The sequence below is a fragment of the Felis catus genome, chromosome B2 (assembly GCF_018350175.1).
Source record: "Felis catus isolate Fca126 chromosome B2, F.catus_Fca126_mat1.0, whole genome shotgun sequence".
Classification (NCBI taxonomy): domain Eukaryota; kingdom Metazoa; phylum Chordata; class Mammalia; order Carnivora; family Felidae; genus Felis; species Felis catus.
The window spans coordinates 73,850,544-73,874,037 of NC_058372.1; the positions used below are offsets into that span (position 1 = coordinate 73,850,544).

Consider the following 23,494-nt stretch of genomic DNA (forward strand, 5'->3'; position numbering starts at 1 on the left):
AATCAGTGTATTTGTTGCCATTAAAGTTCTTGAATTAGACTAGAAGGAATAAGACCTTTGTCTTTACACCAAAAATTGAAAAAATAAAGAACACAAATAAGGAGAGACTAATGACAGTACTACATTTGAGATATGGTTTTACTTTCTTTTCTCATCCCTTTTTGTGAGAATGTGGAATTTTGGAGGGCCCTGAATGCACTTATTTAATCTAGATAGGTTTTGGATCCCTGACATTTTCATGCTTTTTGAATAATAGGGTTTTCGAACCATTTAGGCCACTCTAAGGGGTGTGTGTTAGGGGCATAACATACATAAATATATAAGGTGAATAGAAATTTGTGGTTGAGATATTTTTTTAAGATTTTTTAAGACCATTTTTACTTTAGGTTCAAGATGATGCATTCATTTTTTTTGGATTATTATTAGATTTTTATTTCTTTTTGCTCTAAGAGAAGCCAGCATAATAACAAAGCTATAACAAAGACAGTATACCTGTTGTATACTGAGTGACTGCTATGGGCCAGGTGCTGTCCTGAGCACTTGACATGTCCTCACAGGGTAGCTGTGAGAGCGATCGTGCACCTGGGCACAGAGGTTCTCTGTGAAATTCAGTGACTTGTTCAAGCTCACACACAGCCAAGTTCCAATGCCACATTGTGAGCCCACTCAGTCTGTCTTCCACCCTCATTATCTGATGAAATCAAAGCCTTGAGATACTTTATAAATCATATCATAGGAATTACATACAAGTTATATATATGGTATAGGCTTCATTTTCTAATTCAATTAAAGGCCACTTAAAAACAATTTTCCCTTGAGGAAGTAGAATCACAAATGATAAAGTTTCCAAGAATTCGGAAATGTTTCTTTACATCTTAGTACCTTATTTTCTAAAAATCTCTCCTATCAATGTTCCTTTCTACATATTCACTTCTTTGAAAATAAATAGAAACAAAGTCAAAAGCTTATCTTGATATAGTTTAGAGTCAGCCAAATTCAGCTTTTAATTAAAAACAATTTTTTTAAGTAGGTTTCACACTCAGCATGGAGCTTGAACTCGCAAACCTGAGATCAAGAGTTACACACTCTATCGACTGAACCAGCCAGGAACCCCCAAATTTAGTTTTTGAAGAGTTAAAGTCAACCATAAGTGCCACACTTGGCTGCTGGAAAGCACTGGCCATCCAGTAGCATTAGATGATCTTCCCAAGCCTTTTCCCAGAGACAGAATCAGTGAAGAGAGGCTGCTGAGAGAGATGGATGAAGATTATAGGCCATCACAGTGTACAGGTCTCCTGAGTGAGGCATCTCCTTGATGGTCACTTGCCAGAGAGTAATGGCAAAGGAACAGATGTCAGCTTTGGTCATTATGGTCTCTCAGGAGCTCTGGTGCTTGTTGGTTGTGTGTGTCATCTAGGTGGTAGGGAAGAGTCTGTGGAAACACAGGAAGTATTCTAGCTTCTCAGAGCAACCAGTCACCAATTTTATAGGCATCTTGCTTACTGATCAAAATGTTTACCAGCTTCATGTACAAGTGCACAATGCTTTATGAGCAAAGAAAACCAGGCCATTCACACAGCTAGGGAATGCTTATTTCCTGAGATATGTGAAAGTGTACACTTTCCCAAATTTAATTGCTCTCTGGTGCGGGAGTGAGGGCCCCTTCCTCCTCCTCAGGGAAACTGATAGCACCATATATGACTTGGTATAAACTGACGTTGCCACCAAACTTCATGATCATGTTGTGTGTAGACTGTTAAAGCCCACAGGCCTGTGCTGGCAGCCACAACCTACAAAATATTGCCACATCGGAGCCTTGATATATTGAGCTCAGGCCAGAAGTTCACTGGGATTCCAGTAATACGTTTTTAAATATTTTTTGGATATGTATAGGAAGAAGAGTCCAGGAAGCAGACTGGTGAGAAAGGTAAAAGGAGGAACAAGGGAGAATGTTATTCTAGAGCCAGGAGAACATACTTGAAAAGGTGGGATAGACCAGGAGCATCAAATACTGCATGGAGGCCAAGTAAGAGAACAAAACCCGAGGCTTTAAGTTTAGAAACTTGGAAGCCATTGAAATGATCCTCACTAGAATAATCTCAAGGTGTGGTTGAAGTAGTAGCAAGCTGCAAAAGGTTGAGGGATGCTAAAAGGGATGTGGAGACAGAAAGTACAAACAACTTTTACAGGCAGAGTACTTGAGAAGGAAGGAGTAAGGATAGGTCAAAGGTAGGCTCTTCATTAAATGTGAGAAAGGTGAACATATTTATATGGTGCTGAGGGAGGGATCCAGTTGAGAGGAAGTTGGTGATGCAGGAAAGAGATGAGATCATTGGTAGTATAAAGACCTTAAGTAACAAAGAGCAAATAGGATCTAAGGAACAGAGGAACAGATGGAGGAGTAAGGCTTAGGGAGAAGTTTTCTTCCTTTAGGACATGAGAAAAAGATGGCACAATTATGGCTAAGCATATTTCTATGGAGAAAGGAGGGTGAGAAAGATCTTTCCTGATCGACACTTTTTTTTTTTCTTTTTTTCCCCCTGTAAACTGTGAGGAATTACCTGCTGAAGGAGAAGGGGTTGGGGATGGGATATGCTGCCTGGAGAGAGTGATGGATATTAGGGACAGCCACTGAAGGGAATAGGAAAGAGGGCTAACCAAAGCGTGACTCAGTGGCCTGGGGAGGTCAGCTGAGGTGACAGGCAGCATGATATTCTTTGTATCTCCAGGAGTCTGGGCACAGGAGCAGAGAGCAAGTGATAGGTCTGAGAAGGGTCTTCAATTAGCAGAGCTGGCACAGAGGGAAGTAATTCTGATGAGAAAGTTTTTGAAACAATGTGCCATGAAGTCTAGGCTGGATCAGAAGGAATTCAGACAGGGAGGTGTCAGACTGGGGTGGGGGAGTAGATGATGGCCTGTGAGAAAGTAGAGGTGGCCAGAGCATCAGAAACTTCAGTGAGCTTAAAGATCACATGTATCAGAAGTAATGGAGTGACATTTCTGGAATGAGGAGGGCTGTTATCAGCGGGATATTTAAGTTGTTTCAGGTGATGGTTGTTCAGGATGTGACCCTGGGAACAGGGTAACTGAAGAGGATCAAAGGTACAGGCTGCTAGAAATACGAAGCTTGGAGTTGGGCTGTAACTTAGAAACTAAAATTACATTTTAAATGAATTTTTCATTTATCCAGAACCATGAGGGTTTGTTCCCACAACTCAGCTAAAGTGATGGTGGGATTACTTTGGTGAATATCTTTTGGTAGTTAACTTTGACTTGTGAGGTGTTTTCACTCAGTGATGTTGCTATGCAAAAATGTTCACGGTTGTTCTCAGGAGGGCAGACCAACTGGTGAGAAATATAAATCTAAAAATGCCACTTGATCATGGTGTATGCTTCTTTTAATGCATTGTCGAATGTGGTTTGCTAGTATTTTGTTGAGGTTTTTTGCATCCATGTTCATCAAGGATACTGGCCTTTCTCTACTCTCTCTTTTCTTCCTTTCTTTCTTTTCCTTCCTGCTTCCCTCTCTCCCTCTTCCTTCCTCCCTCCTTTCTTTTTTCTTTTCTTTTCCTTTCTTTTTTTTCTTTTCTTTTTTCTCTTCCTTTTCTTCCTTCTCTCTTTCCTATTCTTTCTTTCTTTTCTTTCTTTCTTTCTTCTTTTTCTATCTCTTTCTCTCTTACGCTCATCCTTTCTTCCTTCCATCTTTCCTTCCTTCCTTCCTTCTCTTCTTTCCTTTGTTTCCCTTCCTTCTCTTTCTTCCCTTCCTTAGTTTTTTTTCCTACCTTTAAGAAACAGGACAGAATTAAATAAAATATGGATAAATTATACTTGGTTTCTTTCTCTTTGCTTTTTCTTTTCTCTTTTTTTTAAATTTCAGTTTCTGGAAAGATATCTCCAAAACATGTTAATACTTAGAAATCCATGTGATATGACTCGGTAGTGTGCTAAAACACACGTCAAAGGCAGAGATAAGGGAATTAGGTTATCTAACAGAACAGACAGGCCTACTGAGAGAAAAGAGGATATTTACTAACTGAAACAGGAGTGGCTGCTGGCTGGCCTCAGGATCAACACCACCAAAGTAGAACACAGTCTTCTTCTCAAAACAAGTTCTTCCTCCTTCTGACTGATTTCTGTTAATGGACGCTTGAATCCTCTAATCTGCTGGATTTAAACACTGATGTAATTTCCTCTGATGCTTCTCACACCATTATAAGTTATCAAGCCTCTTAAATAATCCTTTATCACATCTCCAACAACCTGAAGAATGACCTGTCAGGCTCATGACACTCTGTGGCTGGCAGTTACAATGGACAGAGGGAGCAGGTCCATTCTGCCTTAGCAGTCCTACCTAAAAGGTGACCACATGTGTTTCTCTGCAGATTGTTGGCAATGTCCTAGGGCTGCATCTGAGTACTGGGTTATGAACTTTACTCTCACAAGGATCTGCTCCCTTCCAACCCTGGGAGGAGATTCTGTTAATGGAATGTGACCAAATGCCATTTGAAAAAGCAAAATATTGATACAGAGATTTGTTTTATAGATTAAAAGCTTGAAGGAACTGTAAGAGTTCTATCTCCTCAAATGTAATTGATATACACACACAAACATGCACACTCACATGCACAAACTCCTTTTGAAAATTACCATTTAAAAATGAAATCTTGCCATTTGCAACAACATGGATGGTGAACTGGAGGGTATTATGCTAAGCAAAAAAGTCTGGCAGAGAAAGACATATATGGTATCACTATATGTGGAATTTAAGAAACAAAACATATGAACACAGGGGAAGGAAAGGAAAAATAAGATAAAAACAGAGAGGGAGGCAAACCATAAGAGACTCTTAAATACAGAGAGCAAACTGAGGGTTGCTGGAGGGAAGGTGGGGGGGATGGGCTAAAGTGGTGATGGGCAATGATAGCACCTGTTGGGATGATCACTGGGTGTTATATGTAAGTGATGAATTATAAATTCTACTCCTGAAATCAATACTACACTGTATGTTAACAAACTTGAATTTGAATTAATATAATTTTAAAAAGGAAAAAAAATGAATGTCTTTAATTCTGCTATCTAGTCAAACCACAACACTAAAGAGGTTCTCCTTAATTAGCAATTACAAAGATGTTCATGGCTGTACTTGTTAGAGTAGGCTAACTGGTGAACCATATAAACCCCAAACTGTATAATGGGACAAGCAAGAAAGAAGTTCTTGTTCTTGTAAAGTCCTGAAGGGGTTTTCCTTGTTGGTAGCTGGCTCTCTTTCAGGCGATGATTCAGGAACCCAGGTTCTTTTTTTCTGTAGCTCTACCATGTTCAACATGTGGCTTCAAAGGTCTGCTTCAAGCCAGTGGGGGGAAAATGAGTGTGAAGAATTGAATACACATGCAAGACTTTTCCAGGCCTGGAAGTGGCACATAGGAATTTCACTCACATTCTAATGGCCAGAACTCGGTCATATGGGAAAGGGACTCTATGTTTCCAGGAACATGACATGAGGTCGACAATTAGTAGTGTTTTCCACAATGGGATAGCAACTGGATCAATATGGGGAATTTACAGGAAGAACACCTGCTCTCCTGTACCAAGCGTGGTGATATAGGCACACAAGAGACTATTGGCAGAGGAATATATCAGACCTTTAAGTGAACAAGGAAGCAGTGGTTACATTTAAGGAGAAATATATCTACTACATATTCTAATAAAGTCTCCTCATTGTCTAAAATACACCAAAGGAAGTTTTCTTAAATGAACACAATTCAGTTAAACAAAGTTGGCAGACTGACAGATTGAGACGTGGGCAGTAGTGAGTTGAAGGAACTAGGCAAGAAGCCCAGACCAAAGAAGCAAAGTCCAGGCAAAATCCAAGAGTGCCAGGGCACTGCCGGCATGAGAAATGAAATAAGTGAATAGAAATCAAGAAGCCATAGAAACCTTGAACCAAAGTAAAATTGGAGTCACAAAACCTGGACGTGAACACTGGCCTTACAACTTACTAGCTGACATGGGAGAAGACACTCAATGCCTCTGAGTTTGTTTTTTCATTTGTAAACTTGGGGTAATAATATTTATTTCACAAGAATTAACTGGAGAGTCAAATGAGATGCTGTGTGCTAAAGCTCATATGGCCTGGCAAAAGGACAAGAGAGCTAATTTTAAATCTATTTCTGTTTTTGTAAGCTTAGGGTTTTGAGATTTGGAACCTGTTGTATGCATAAGTTAAGTCTCTAGTCATGAATCAAAAGAAGGAGGTGAAAAACTACCTAGTGTAAAGGACTATGTAAAGGGGAAACTGCGGATTCAGGTTCCTTTATAAAACTCCTTCCTTCTGGGGCTCCTTGGTGGCTCATTCAGTTGAGTGTCCATCTCTTGATTTTTGGGTCAGTTCATGATCTCATGGTTTGGTTCATGAGTTCAAGCCCTGCATTGGGCTCTGGGCTATGACTGTGCAAAGCCTGCTTGGAATTCTCCCTCTCTCCCTCCCCCCGCCCCCCCCCTCTCTGCTCCTACCCCCTTTGTGCTCTCTCTCAAAATAAATAAACTTAAAAAATAAAGATAAGTGTTGCCTTCCTGCATGCCTTTCCCCTTCATTCATTTTCAGTCTGCTTTTCTTCCCCCTTTTCTTTTTCTTTTCTTTCCTTCCTTCTTTCCCTTTTTTCCTTTTTTTTAAAAAAGTTTTTTTTTAATGTTTATTCATTCTTTTTTAAATTTTTAAAAATGTTTTATTTATTTTTGAGACAGAGAGAGACAGAGCATGAGCAGGGGAGAGGCAGAGAGTGAGCGAGACACAGAATCCAAAGCAGGCTCCAGGCTCTGAGCTGTCAGCACAGAGCCTGAGGTGGGGCTCGAACCCATGGACCATGAGATCATGACCCGAGCTGAAGTCAGATGCTTAACCGACTGAGCCACCTGGGTGCCCCTCTTTTTTTTTCTTCCCCCTCCATCAGGTTGCTTTGTTAGATGAGCCTGGCCATTAAGGAGGGTATAACTAATTTATAAAGGTTCTAAACAGGAGCTTGCTAAAGGTTGGGGTTTAAGGATTGATCAATAGTAGAAACAGAAAGAATGCATCGTTGATAAATGTGTTATTTGGTGGAATTCTTTGGGGGGGGAAATGCATAGTAGGTACTCTAAAGATAATTCCCTTTGACCTGCATTAATTCTTCAGAAGATCCATCTAAAGGAAATAATCATAAATATAAGGTCTTATCAGCAAAGATGTTCATCATAGTTTTACTTTAAGTGGTGAAAAATTTGAAACAGGCTAATTGCTCGACATTAGACAAATGATAAATAACTATATTATATTCACAAAGTAAAGCATTTAACTGTTAAAAATTGTGTTTATAAACAATTGTGTTTATAATTGTGTTTCAGTAATGTGGAGTATCACGATAATAGCAAATGAAATAAATAGACTACTAAGTAATCAAAACAGAGTCAAAATTACAGTCAGGAAAAGCTTACAAGGAAATATATCACAACAGCAATGGTTGTTGGCATGGTGAAAACAAGTACTTCCCGCCCCCCCCCCCAACTTCTTTCTACTTTTCTGCAGTCTATAATTTATAATACATCTGTATTATTTTTACATAAGAAAATATAAGTCACTTTTCCTTTTTAAAGAAGTGTTGATACTAACTTGCTTCATTTAGCCTAGTGCTACTGAACAAAAAGCTGGTGTAATTAACAGCAAAACAAGTTCACTTCATGCATCATGATGTGAATAATGCTGTTCAAAAGTAACTAGAAATACCTATATAGATATACAGGTACCCCATGTGAATATATAATATAGGTATTAACATTATTCATTTCCTCTCTTCATAAGTCATGGTTTTGCTTTACAGGATTTACTTGGTAAGAACAAAATGTAAATTTTTGGTGCAAAATTTTTACTCTTTGTCATTATGACAGCACAGATTCCATGATCTGACTTATTGCATTTGCATGAATCATAAAGACTGTTGGAGTCAGTTAGAGTGAGAGTAAACTTTGATAGGATTTGGTGAATCTTCTTAATTCTAGCCACTGATATCCATGGAAGTTGTACCTCCTTTGTAGAGAATGGTAATGGGGACTACAAGCGATGAAAATATTTGGATAATCACCTGTAGACATTGACAAACATTATCAAACATCATCACACCTCAGATGTTCTGGGGAGTGGCTGGATCTATTGCAACCCACATGAGAGATGAAAGAAATTTAATGTAGCCTTGTTCAAATGCCTATTTCCTTAGAAAATATTGATTTAAAGCGATGCTCTCCCAAGCTCTAGATTTAAATGCATTTGAGTAGTCACTGCTAGCTGAGAAGAGATGAATAGACTATCGGGCAAGCAGGCCATCAAAAGCTGGCCCAGAAAGTCAAAAGAATCATATAGTATTATAAGATATTACTAAAGGGATAGGGAAAGATGACCAAAGAAAAGCAAAATATTATTTTCTTTTTCAACCCAAAATAAGATTTTGTAAACCATAAAGAGTGGATGTGGAGGGTTCCTATCTTAATATTTATAGCTTTATTTGGATTCACTGAAAGGTGTGCCACCTCCTACAACCTGGTAAGATTGCATTCAATATTAAAATTACAGTACAGTAAACCATAAAGTTTACACATGAGACTGAAAATGACAGATTTAGAATGGGTAAGGAAAATAAACCACAGCTGACAGGGGAAAAACATGACCTGAATCTGAATTTCCTGCCTATGCAAATGAAGTGTACTAAGAGACCAGGGAGCATCATGGTCTGTTTATGATAATAGGAATTTGCAGGTGCCTGGCTTCAGGTGAACCTCTCTGATATTTGGCATCAATATTAGTACAGGCACAAAGCTGTATTTTACTTCCTGAGCTTTCATGATGAAATTGAAGATATTGATTTGTGATCACCACACTATAGATCAATCTAAACACATGGATTTTGTGCTTTGTTTTATTTAAAGGACCTGGATCAGAGATTTCTATTTCACTTTATGTTCAAAACCTCAAGTCGGTGTTTCTCAAACTCTAAGGTACATAAGAATCCCTTGGGGTTCTTATTAAAATGCAGACTCGGGAATAAGCAAAAGGAATCTTTTATGAAGGAAGTCAGAATAGTGGTAGTGGTTATCTTTGCAGAGGTAATGACTAGGAGGGGCATGAGGGAAATTTCTAGGATATTTGAAATGCAGTACATGTGTAAAGTGTACTGAACACTGCGCTTAGGAATTGTATGCCTTAATAAATTTGTGTTATTCTGCAGTTATTATTTTTATAAAACAAAAATAATAAAACTTAAACATGAAGATTCTGGGTTATGCTGCAGGAAAAAAAGTACTTTAAGGATAGACCCCTTGTAATAAGGCTGGGCCCATTGTTGGTTAGAGCCAACTTGTTAACCAAACATCAGACATGAGTAACAGAAAATGCAGACACATTTTAACTGAGAGAACACCACTGGGAGCAACCCTACCTCACACCAGTTTTTTAGCAAGCAAAATTTCAGCTGCTGCTTTCTATAGTAACTCAGAAACCATCATTTCCTACAGGCATCCAAATTAGTCGAATCTTGAAGGTTTTGTCTTTGTATAGCAAGGGGAATGATAATTGAGTCATAATTCTTAGAACTGCATAATTACTGTGGTTGGGAACTGGCTTTTTATGATTACTTTTAACTCTCTTGTCCCTTACCTTTTTAAGGCCTGCAGCAAAACAGAACCAGCTTTTATTCACATGCAGACTGAAAGGATCTATCAGGTCAGACTTAATCTCAGCAGAATGGAAGTATTTTCCCACCAACTGTCACTTTCCCCCATCTTCTCGCGTGGTTTATGGGACTCTTCAGTGGGCCAGTCACTCCAGAATTCTATTCCTTGCAGACATGAGCTTATGGTCAGTCCCCAGAGGATATAGTTTGGGTAATTCTTGCTGGCAGCATTCTCTTCAAGTCTGTCACACGTCTTATTGCCCATCTGCAGAATAAACTTCTGGAGGAAACCCATGAAAATACTGCAAATGACAAATGGAACATTCTCCAAAGCTAAATGAAAAACTCGTGAATCATACTCCCATGGTGCTGAGTTATACATGGTGGAGATCATGTAATGTATCAGGTCTACCTTGATAAATTCCTCTTGTTAACTAACCATGACACGTCTAGCAATGAACAGGGAAGGTAAAGGAGAAAGAGCGACCCCAGGACTAATTCTTTCATTTCCCCCGGATATAAACTCTTTTGTCTTCAGATGTTAAACAGTTGCTAATTTCTTCCAGGCTTTAACATGGTTTGGTTTCTAGTCATTAAACAAAAAGAGAAGATGCCAGTTGATATAAAAATCCCTCTGCACACAATGAGTACACACATTTCTGAGCAAACTACAACCAGACTTCAGATGCCTGAGAAATAGCATGGGCTGAATTGAGTCTCGGAGAACTAATCAGTTTTCAGTTGTCCAGCCAAGCTCATGTTTGTCTATTTGTTTGCATATTCCTTGCCCAAACAGCAACATCAAAGTAACAAGGAGATGCTAGAAACTAGCACTACTTTAAAAAAAGACACTGTCTTTAATTCGCTCATTTATTCAACAAATATTATGGGATACTATCATTTACCAGATATTGTTCTAGGCACTGGGGATACAACAATGAGCAAGAGACCTTTCTCCACAAAGGGAATTGTCCTCTCATATCACATGAAATGTCTTATGATCCAAAATGAGAAAATTATAGTAATGATGAAATGGGTGAAATAATACATAGTAAAATAAATATGTTTTAATGGGAGAGGGAATATGGCCAGAAAAATATTTTCCTCAAGCTCTAAAATAAATCTTTCTCCCAAACAAATAAAATTAAAGAAATCTTAGGTATGTCAACCTTTGTTTTAATTTTTATTGTGAAGACTGTACTCAGAATAAAATGGAAATGACTTCTAAACACATGAGGATAGATAAATATGGGTGTAGATATATGGTATATAACTCCCTATAGGTTTCTCCAGTCCTTCACAAAGGATACTTGTTGAACTTTCTCAAATCCATTAGGTAAACCAACAAAAAATGAAAAACTAGAGGCTCTTTCCTTCCTGCCACCTACAAAATCAGCTCAGAGTCCCTTAGATGAGGCAGAATTCTTTTTTTTTTTTAACTTATTTTCCCATTAGTAAGTCTAAATCCCTCTCCTTTGGGACCAAATATATTTTTATAACAACATTTATTGTGTAAGCATGAATGTAACCAGTGACTTTTTGGGGCTTTTAAATTAATTAAACTGAAATAAATTTTAAAAATTCAATTTCTCAATTATCTATCTACATTTCAAATGCTCAATATCCACATATGGCAAGTGGCTACCATAGATATAGAACATTTCCACCATCACAGAAAGTTCTATTCTAGTGCTATTCTAGGGAGTTAGATCTCCCTCTACTTTGCCTGTTTAGAGAGAGAAATTGGAATTAGCTACTTAAATCTCATTCATTAACATCAGTTTGATGGTTAGTATCAGGACACATGTGGGGTAGTCTTTGGGGGATTTTCAGTGCTAGTGGAAGGAAGGTGTTGAGTGAATCCTAACGAGTTATTAGTTCATGATATGTTGCTACCAATGTTACCTCTCAAATGTAATACCTCAGGGGTGGGCACCATAAAAGAGCATCTGACTGAGTCCACCTGGAACTATTCTCTTGTTCCTAAGTGGCTTAGACAAAGACATATATACATAGGGCCACAGAAGTGTGGTAGCAACAAAAGTCATCACTTTCCTAAATTCAAGAAGCATGGACCATTACCCAAAACCTGAGTCACCCCATGCCACATGCATCTCAACATCTGCTGTGGGAAGATTTATAAGGAAGCTTGGCAAATCTGTTGAACACAAACACCACTGAATCAGAGAATAAAGTCATTCAAAGCTTAATTAAGCCAAGGGAGTATTTAAATGTACTAATAAAGAAGCTAATGAAGGATGCCTTTGGATCCTAACCAAACTACAACAGAACATTCAAAACAGCACCATATTTACCTTGAAACTAAATGGTTGATATGAAATTTATTGCCAAATTGGTTTCCATACGACACCCAGTGCTCATCCCAACAGGTAACCTCCTCAATGCCCATCACCCACTTTTCCCTCCCTTCCACCCCCCATCACCCCTCAGTTTATTCTCAGTTTTTAAGAGTCTCTTATGGTTTGGCTCTCTCCCTGTCTAACTTTTTTTCCTTTCCCTCCCCATTTAAAATAAATAAATAAATAAATAAATAAATAAATAAATAAATAAATAAAATGATTGTTCATAATCAATATTGTTAAGCTGAATTAAATTTGCAACATCTTAATCTATGATTCTAAAATACAAAGAAGGCATCTTTGTGAAATGCTTAGTTTCTAAGAAGCATGCAATGCCAATAATAATGATTCAATGACTTGTTCTGTCTTCTTTGCCTTAAATCCTATATCGCAATTGCTTGCTCCCCTAAGAAGAAGCAATAGTTTTGCTCTTAAAGTCATTTTCCCAGTTATACCTTTCTGGTTAATCTAGTGTTTCTTCACACATAAATATTCATGATAACTCCTTAGTAAATATTTTTTTATTTGATATTACTAAAATACACCCAATAGTCTTGCAAGTCATGGATATTAAGGACCTAATCATACCCTATAGAATGCCACAGTTGGAAGGGACATTGGGAAAAATCTGGTATTTCTGATCACTAGTCCATTAGTTTTTCAATCATGTCATGTTACAGAAAGTTTATGACACCAATAATAACTATCATTTATTGAACGTTTACTATGTTTCATGCACTTTACCAAGGACTTTATTTGAATTACCTTTTAAATCTTTTCCACAACTCAGGGCACGTGTATGGCTCAGTCAGTTGAGCTTTTGACTTCAGCTCAGGTAAGATCTCATGGTTTATAAGTTTGAGCCCTGTGTTCATCTTGCTACTGTCACTGCAGAGCCTGCTCTGATCCTCTGCCTCTCCCCTGCTTACACTTTCTCCCTATCTACCTCTTTCTCCCTCTCTCTCTCTCAAAAATGGATAAACATTAAAAAAATGAAACTATTTTGGGGAGCTTGGGTGGCTCAGTCGGTTAAACATCCGACTTCAACTCAGCTCATGATCTTGAGGTTGGTGAGTTTGAGCTTCTTGTAGGGCTCTGTGATGACAACATGGAGCCTAGAACCTGCTTTGGATTCTGTGTCTCCCTCTCTCTGACCCTCCCTGGCTCATTCTGTCTCTCTCTCTCTTTCTCTCAAAAATAAATAAACATTAAAAAAATCTTTTCAGAGTGCATGGGTGGCTCAGTCGATTAAGAGTCCAACTTCAGCTCAGGTCATGATCTCACAGTTCATGGGTTCAAACCCTGCATTGGGCTCTGTGCTGACAGCTCAGAGCCTGGAGCCTCCTTCAGATTCTGTGTCTCCCTCTGTCTCTGCCCCTCCCCTGTTTGCAGTGTGCCTCTCTCTCTCTCTCAAAAATAAACATTAAAAAAAAATAATAAGAAAAAATCTTTTCCACAACTCTTCAGTTAATGCTTTAATTAACCTCATTTTGAAGGGAGGAAACAGAAACTTAGAGGAGTAAGTAACTTGTCCGAAGCCACACACCTGGTAAGTATCTAAGCCACGATTCAAACCCAAGTTAGGTCCCAGAGCACTCAGCCACCAAACTGCATCATATCTGAGCATCCAGCTCCCAGCTCTAGCAAGATGGAGAGAAATGTACACATGTCTAGTAAGAGCAAAATACCATTTTAATCATTAATGAAAATACTCTTCAAGGAAAGAACAGAACCAACAGGCAGAGGCTGGTTGCCACAGGCATTCTTTATATTTCAAAGGTAAGGTGAATGATGTTAGTAGAACAAATACAGACGGCAATGATAGGAATTTTAATTCATATCAAATAATGGTTGTGCACTTTATTCTATTTTCATCAAAACCAGAATGCAATGTTGACCTCAAAGGTAGGTAATAGGAATACATCTGTGACTTGTTTTCCTATCTAGGAAAAATTATTCTGTGGTTGGTTTGTTTGTATATTTATTTATTTGTTTATTTATATATTTATTTAACAAAAAGCAGTCTGAGGGGAAAATGTCACAAAAAAAATGCCAACAAATCTCAGAAAATTGGCACGAAGTAAATGGGGCAAAGGATTTTCCATGTTTTTGAGATTTATTCCTTAAAATATCCACTTATGTAATTTTCAGTTTGAACAAGTTCACTGAATGACCATTCTGGTGAATAGTCCTCAACAAATTCTCATACAATTAAGTATATTTTGTTTTTAATTATGTGCTATATATAACTATGTAACACATAATTCCTACTTATCAATATCTGAGTGAGAAAGTACACAGAAGAGATACATGAAACCGTAAGAATGGAATGGTAAGCAAGGAACTGAAATTGTTTACTGAATATGTGTACTTGTCATTGATCTACTCTGAGTGTTATGACCAGGGACATCTAATAAATTTAAACAGAGACCTATGCTGACTTCTTAACAGAGAATTTGACATATAATATTTTTTCTTTGATAAACTTTTCAATTTGTGTTAATAACATACACATAGCTAAAAATTCAAATAGCCTCAATATCCTTGTAATAACAAAATAATAATCTTAGGTTCCATGTCTTCCTTACTTCCCATCTCAGCTTCCCAGGGGCAACTATTGTTACTCTTTTATTAGCTTCTCCTGGTAGTTTTTCCCAAACCTCCAGTTAATATGCTCTCAGGCTGCTCCTTGATCTATCCATTCTAGACATCATGTACTAACTTCTTTATTGTGTCAGATGAGGGTATGGTTCCTACACACAGATGACTCTCTTACTACTATCCTCACAAAACAATCATATCATAGTTTTTAAATTAAGTTGATAAGGGGCGCCTGGGTGGCGCAGTCGGTTGAGCGTCCGACTTCAGCCAGGTCACGATCTCGCGGTCCGTAAGTTCAAGCCCCGCGTCGGGCTCTGGGCTGATGGCTCAGAGCCTGGAGCCTGTTTCCGATTCTGTCTCCCTCTCTCTCTGCCCCTCCCCCGTTCATGCTCTGTCTCTCTCTGTCCCAAAAATAAATAAAATGTTGAAAAAAAAATTAAAAAAAAATTAAGTTGATAATATATACATTATTTACTGGAAGGCTAAGAAGTATACACGAATTACATTTACTTTCTTTTACAACTTTTTTTTCCTTGGGTCTCTGTTGTTTTCCTCTCCTGCATATGTTTCCATTTTCATGTGTTCAGATTTCAAGTGAGACATTATAACAGATTGTCTTGAGTCCCTACTTTTTGTTGCCAGAGCTTCCTTTCCTCCTGCTCTAAGTTGGACTGGATATGCTGTTGGCCTGATACACAGTTGTGTTCTTGGGACTTCATATTTTGGATTTGCTTTTTCCTCTATTCTGGCTTTTTCTGTTTCTAAGTTTATGTCCTTGTTTAGTTGGACACATCTTCCAATAACTTCCTAAGAACGAGTACGTGGGAGGTTAAGTTTTGAGTCCTTGCATGACTGTGTTAAAAAAAAAGAATTCATGAGTGACTGAGTATAGAGTTTTAAGATAAAAACATTTTTTTTTTTCTCAAAAGCTTGAGCTTCTAGCAATGCTAGTGAGAAGTTCACTGCTATTTGGATTTTCACTTCTTGGAAAGTGATGTGTGTTTTTCTCTCTAGAGATATTTAGATCATCTCTTCATTCTAGAATTTATGAAATTTCTAATTTCATAAATTTTGAATTACCTAATTCCTTGGTGCGGGTGTCTGCCCATTTGAGAACTGAAAAATCAGTGGGACCTTTAAATCTGGACACTCATGTTGTCCTTGGCTCTGGAAAATTTTTGTCTGTTTATTCCTTGATTATTTCTTCCTCTTTGGACCTCCTAGATTGATATTTGATATTTTAGCATTTCTTTCTCAGTCTGTCTCTGTTTTGTTCTCATTATGGGAGATTTTCTAGACATTATCTCTCAGGCTGTCTATTGAATTTAATATTTTGCCAATCTCATTTTTAATTCTCAAGAACTCTTTCTTGTTCCTGATTGCTCCTTTTTTACGTGTGCTGATTTTGTTCTATGGATTCAATATCTTCTCAAATATCTCAAAAGATGCTAATTAGAGTGTTTTCCTTTATTTTTTAACTTCTTTTATGTTCTATGAACTGGCTTTGTTTTCTCCTAGATCTTTTTATTTCTGTCTTTACCTACCTTGTTTGTTTTCCCTGCTGTTCACCTTGGGGGATTTTTCACTCCTCATATTTTTAGTTGACTCCTCATATTTAAGAATGAGTCACTAAAAACTGATTTGGCTTGTTGACAGCTAGGCATTGCTTTAGGTGAATCAGACACAGAGCCCCTTTTCAGTTGAGGATGCTATCATGTTCTGCCTCTGGAACCATTCAGCTCCTCCAAATAAAAGACATCCAGTTTTCTGCTTGGGAGCTCAATTTCTGCTTATAGATGATCTCTGTTTCAGAATGATTTGCCCAATTTTTCAAATACATACTTTTAATTGACCCTATTATTTCCAGTCCTAGGGCTTCACTTACACTCTCACTTCACTCCACTCTCAAGCCTTTTCCAAGTCCTAGGAGGAAACTCTGCTCCTTCCTAGTCATTTTCTTCTAAATTCAGTAAGGTTTCAGCTTCCTCTGCCCTGTTTCATGAGCAACCATGACTCCTTCTCCTTTTGTTCTCCACAAACCCATTGACATCCCTGGTTCATGAATGATGGTGACTCTACCATTCTTTTTATCACCGTAGCTTTCTAGAGACTTTTTTCCTTTACTAGCATTTTAATAAAGTTTCCGGAGAGAGAGGACACAATTGTGTGTGCTCAGCCCACCATCTTTAATGGTCAGTCAGGGTAATGTTTTCCAGTGATAATTATTGTACTATTTTATTTTTTGTGCTATTTTAAAGAGTCAGTCTATTTCAAAATTTTTACCCCATATTTTAGCTAAAAGTTTTCTTTTATAAGGCTAGATTGGAAATATCCCAGGCCTTAAAGTCAAACAGACCAATATTAGATTCCTGGTTTTGCTACTTATTAGTCATATAACATTGGAAAAGTCATTTAATCTCTTTGAGCTTCAGCCTTATGTTAAGTATAATAGTATTTATCTTGAAGACCTCTTGTGAGAATTAAATGAAATAAGGCATATAAAAAACAAAGAACAGTGCCTGGCACATAGTAGGAACTCACTGTCTTTGCTATGTTTACAGTGAGTTGTCTGCTACTGTGAACCAATTATTTGAACTCAAATCTCAAATAATCAGACCCCTTGGATTAGATACCACCTTTTTCAGGGAAACCTCCCTGACTTGAGATTGAGTTAGAGGTGACTTCTTTGTGTTCTTGCAGCACTATGTTCATTACCTAGTATAGTACCTGCCACTCTGGAGTGGACTTGCTTGTTTAATGATCTGTCTTCTCTATAAGACTGTAAATTCCACAAGAACAGGGATGTGGTCTGGATTATTCACCTGTATTTGCAATGCCTACCACCATGCTTGTACACAGAATTGGTGCTCAATGAATACTTGTTGAATAAATGAATAATACCATCCCACTTTTAAAAAGCTAGCTATATTCAAAGATTTAAAAATATATAAAATGTATTCTATGCTTGAATTTTCTCCTTTTTTTAAAGTCATTGATATTTTTAAAATTTATTTACTTATTTTGAGAGAGAGAAAGAGAGCACAAACAGGGGAGGGGCAGAGAAATGAGAGAGAGAGAGAGACAGAGAGAGACAGAGAGAGGAATATCCCAAGCAGGCTCCGTACTGTCAGCGCAGGGCCTGGTACAGAGCTCGAACTCATGAACTGTGAGATGATGACCTGAGGCGAAATCAAGAGTCGGATACTTAATTGACTGAGCCACCCAGGCACCCCTTGAATTTTTTTCTGTAAGGATACAAGATGACTTTTCTTATTATTTAGAGAGATAATGGATTAATTATCTATTGTTAAGCAAACAATATCCACAAACTTATAAATATTGTATAACAAACCAGGACTCCCTGTGAAAACCAAATCCAATTAAAACAATCAACCCTTTGTTTCCATCCTACCCCACACACTGCCCTCCCCACAATGGAGCACTGCAGCTTTGTAGTTAAAGGAAATTCAACAACTCATTTAAAAGTTGGTGTTGGTTTTGATTTTGTTACTGCTTCAAAGTCAAGCTTCTACTTAATTGCTCTGAAATCTAAATAATTCCTCAGTCAAAAAAAAAAAAAAAAAAACAGTCTCTGGATGGTTTCAATTTGGTGGCAATGCTAGAGGCTATAAATAGAATCAACAAATGTGTTTCATTTTTCCTTCTGGAATGCTTTCTTCCTTATCCCCACCATTTGGATACAGCTTCCATCACCAGGCAAAGAGATACAGCCTTAGCAAAAGTGATCTACTAGGAATGTAACCTGCCTGTTTAACTTACTTATTGGATTGTCCTGAATATTCCCTTCTGTTCCAGGAGTAATTAGGAGAAATGGTGTCCCTTTGCTGTTCCTCTCTCTGAGGAAGGATAGAAGACCCTGGGGTTCTGAGTTAAGTACCCAGAAGATGTACAGTCTCAGATGATCAATCTATCTTAGCCTATTAGTAATTGCAGACTTGCTGGGTGTGGTTATAGCAAGACTGAAGATCAGTCTTTATATGTTCTGCCACTTTATTTAGTAGAATTATTGAGATGGGGACTCTGTTATTGATGCTATTATTATTATTTTTATTATTTTAAACTGGAAACAATCTTAGTGATTATCATTCTAAACATTTCATTTTACAGAAGAAGAAATTGAGGCCCCCAAAGTCTGAGACTTATCCAAAGTTAGTTTCAAATTTATACAATAATGAGAACCAACATAAATCTCACCAGACAGAAATACTAACTTCCTGTAAACAGATAAAACTTAACTGTATTTGGGGATATTATTTTTGAATATATGTGATTCAAGTACCCCAAACTTAATGCATTAGTTTAGACCACAGTTAAAATGTTTGTGATTAACTGCCTAGGTTTGCAGTGTAAGATGTATTTTTCAGATAGACAATATCAAGAATAGTTATAGCCAAACAACTTTTTTTCAGAGGATGTCTCTACTCTCATGTCTTTAATGCTTCAAGATACAGAGGCAGAAGTAGTACTCAGAGCAAGTCCACCTACAGACTGATAAGAGGAGACAAGGTGTGATGTTATGAATTATGTTTTGTTTTTAATTTTTTCATTTTTGTGAGAGAGAAAGAGACAGAGCATAAGCAGGGGAGGGGCAGAGAGAGAGGAGACAGAGAATCCGAAGCAGGCTCTGGGCTCTGAGCTGTCAGCACAGAGTCGGATGCAGGGCTTGAACCCGCAAACTGAGAGACTGTGACCTGAGCTGAAGTTAGACGCTTAACTGACTGAGCCACACAGGCACCCCACACCTTTCTTGAATTTTTAATCAAGGGTCTGTCCATTATAACAATTTTTATAAAATCATAGGTTTTAGGAAAATCATAAGTCTTATTTAACCTAATGAGTGACTCTTTTCATAAGAAAGATAAACATTGTGTGCAAGGGCATTAGTTTGTGAATAGCTATTAGAGAGTATTATCCCAAAGGTGGCAGAAAATCAATCACTTCATAAGTACACCAATTTGTACAGTGATTAGGCTACTGAGATGGACCTAAAGCATTCATTTTTCAGTGGGATTGATGTACTAATGCTAAGCAGTAAAGTCACCTACTGGGTAGAACCTTATTATCTTAGACATGATATTTTTGGTTTTTAAGGAAAACCTAGTTAGAATCCTCTTGAAATTTTCACTTTTGAATGTCCATAAATAATTTCTACATCCACATTGTCTGGGTTTTTTAAATGAATGTACAGGAATATTTAATCTGTCATTCTTCACAATTCTGTCATTCTTAATTCATAACTTGATATTCGGAATGAATTATTTCTGTGATGATACTATTAATTGTAGATAACAAAACCCAATAAAGATGGCCCCTGACTTATGATGGTTCCAGTTATGATTTTTTTTTTAATTTTATGATGGTGTGACAGTGATATTCACTCAGTAGAAACTGTCCTTCAGTTTTGAATTTTGATCTTTTCCTGGGACAGTGATATATGGTAGGTTCCTGTCACCATGGGACAGTCAGTGAGCCACAGCTCCAGTCAGCTACATGATCAAAGGGTAAAGAAAAGACACACTTACAACCCTTCTGTACTCATACAAACATTGTTTTTCACTTTCAGTACAGTATTCAATAAATTAGATATTTAACACATTATACAAGAGTATTTGTGTTAGATGACCATGCCCAACTATAGACTAATGTAAGTATTCTGAGCATATTTAAGGGAGGTTAATATAAGCTATGATGTTTGGCAGGATGGGTATATTAAATGCATTTTCAACTTACGATGGGTTTTTCTGGATGTGACCCCATCATAAGTCAAGGAAGATCTGTAATAGAAGCTTAAATAATTAGAGAATTTGATTGATGTAGAAACAGAAAAGTCCAGAGGTAGGGTGAGCTCCAGGCATAGTCCAGCCAGGACTCTGGGCCCCTTTTATGCAGTTTGCTCAGATGTTCCCAGCTCCATGCTGATGTCATCTTTAGGCTGGCTTCCTCCATGGTTTCAATATGGTTTCTTACACCAATGTCTCTCATGCTTCCTCATTCATACCAATGGTGGCTTGCAGGGTGAGGGGCAAGGAAACTGCAGAATTAAGAATATTTTCTCCACAAACTAAGAAATAAGAGTCCTGACCTTTCAGTTAATTGGACCATCCTTTATCAATCACACTGACCAAAGGCATGCATTTTCTGGTTGGATAGGTTATCAGAGTCCATCTTTGTGGGGGTGGGGAGGGGGTGAAGAGATCAATTACATTTGAACTCATCTTAGCCACAAAATGGGAAAGGTAAGAATGGATATAGTTAAGACAACCTCAATTTTCTCTACATTGAGCAAGTAGAGAATGAATTAATTGTATATAATTTTCATTCTAAAACTTGAGAATTGTAAGGATGGAATTACCATATAATCTGATGGTTCTCAACATTTATTTGGTTTTATAGTATTCTGCTGTACTACACTGAGAGAAGATAGTATCATTCATCATACTATGTGCCTAAGTAGGTTTGTTATGAAATTTTTTCTTCTTGCTCTACTCATATCTCTTTTTTCATAACAGAGAGAATGTTGAAATAATGAGAGAAAAACAGTGAGCCATCACATGTAGTTAAGAGCCTCTAGATTTTTGATAGAATAGTACCTACAGGGGTGCCTAGGTGGCTCATTCAGTTAAATGTCCAACTCTTGATTTCAGCTCAGATCGTGATCTCACAGTCTGTGATACTGCATCCTGCATCCAGCTTTGTGCTGCCAGTGCAGAGCCTGCTTGGGATTCTCTCTCTCTCCCCCTCACTCTGCCCTTCCCCCACTTGCATGTACTCTCTCATGATCTTTCTCTTTCAAAATAAATAAATACACTTAAAAAATAATAGCACCTACCAGCTATAGGTGATATGAATATCTGCTTTATTAGACATGGACCATACCAAAAGAGAAATACAAAGTTCTGTTAAAAAAAGAAAAAGCTTTGCTAGTGTATTAGGGTTCTCTAGAGAAATAGAACCAATAGAAAATACATATCTAGAAAGAGATTCATTGAAAATCGTTGGCTCACATAGTTATGGAAGCTGAGAAATCCTATGATCTTCCATCTGCAAGCTAGAGATCCAGGAAAGCCAATGCTGCAGATGTCAGTCTGAGTCTGAAGCCTCATATTCAGGAATGGTGACAGAAAGAGGAGATCAATGTTTCAGCCCAGTCAGGTTAGAGTTACTTTAACCATCCTCTGCCTTTTTGCTCTACTGAGGCCCTCAATGGATTGAATGATGCCCATCTATACTGGGGAGGGCCATCTGCTTTACTCAACCCACCAATTCAAATGATCATCCCTTCTAGAAACACTCTCATAGACACACTAGATATTTAACTACATATCCGGGCATCCTTTGACCCAGTCAACTTGATGGGTCATTAACAGCCATGTATAATGTAGTATAGTGAAAAGAACACAAGATTTGAGCCAGCGTGCTCTAGCAAGGACATGGGCAAGGACTGGGTGAGTCATTTCAATTCTCTGAGACTTAGACGTATAAAAATGTCTAACCTACCTACTGTGTAAGAAGTTGTTGAATGCTTAAAAGGGATAGTTTATATGAATTAAGTTTTATAGACTGTGACATGACACAAAATTTCAGTATGAATTGGAAGTTAAAAATTATTAGAGATCGCAAGTTCCTCTATAGATTGTAAGCTCCTATTTCTTGATATATTGGTTCTTGATATACATTCCTCCATTCTGCTTATCTATCATCACCTCTTTATTCAATAAAAAATGACATGAAAATAAGAACAATAGAGTTGATTATGATAATTAAAAAAATATTTGTGGTATTGGAGAAAATGAGTTAAGTTGAAGGAACCAATGATAATATTAGGTAAAAGCTAGGAAGACACAAGGAAAATGTGAATTCCTGAAATGAAGCTAACAATATACCATCAAAATATTTGGAGTACCCATAATCTACCATGCCAGTGGGATATCCACTGTCTCACTAAGAGTTGGAAGATAAGATTGTTAAAGGATTTGTTCTTATGGGAAATCATGTCTAACTTTTAAAAGACATCCAAGGGAAATGTGATAAGCCCTAAAGCTGAATTTGCTGGAAGGCATCTAGACCATTTAGCAAAAATATACCTATATTTCTATATTCTGTATGTGGCTAGGGGATCTACACAATTGATAAAGCCCTTGTAAAGCTCCAAGAAAGAAAGAAAAATCTTTGCTACTTCAAGTATGCTCTGTAGTCCTATAAAAATCAATGGTACTCTTCACAGGAAACATGGAGTTTTAGGCACATGTGTTTTCACTCTAAAACTTCTTTCTATAACCAAATGCAATTAGTTGTCACATGTCCCCAATTTATTGCCATTTACCAACACTAAAAATTTTGCTAGGATGTGTATAGAATGCACAATTAGATACAATTCCTGCTGTGTTGGGGGCAGGGTGAGTTTTCGCCATAAAATAGTCAGTGAGGCATCTTCTGCAAACTGCAATAGGCAAGCCACAGATTCCAGCTACAAATCTTGCAAACTGTACTATTGGGAAACAGCACTTTAACTGATGGTCTGGTATTTCCAAAAGATAATGTCACCATGACATTTTCAGTCTTTTAATATCCTTTTATTGAGTCCCTTTCGTATCATCCTAGAGCTGAAACCACTTGAGCTAGAAGAGATGAAATGCATTTTTGTTGTTTGCCATGCTCTGTTTTGCCTAGCCAGCTGGGCCGTCACAATATAACCTCCCAAGTTCTTAGCAGGAGGCAACTTACCCTCCCACCACTAGAACAAAGATGTCACTTGTTGTGAAATAAGAAAATGTTCCTTCTGCCATGGCTCTGTTTTCAGTAAAGGAATGTCTACTA

General features: G+C 37.6%; 1 pseudogene; it reads right to left on the reverse strand.

Annotated features, from left to right (window-relative positions):
* Positions 1-872: 872 nt before the first annotated feature.
* On the reverse strand, positions 873-10,077 carry LOC109500106 (annotated as a pseudogene).
* Between the last annotated feature and the right edge of the window lie 13,417 nt (positions 10,078-23,494).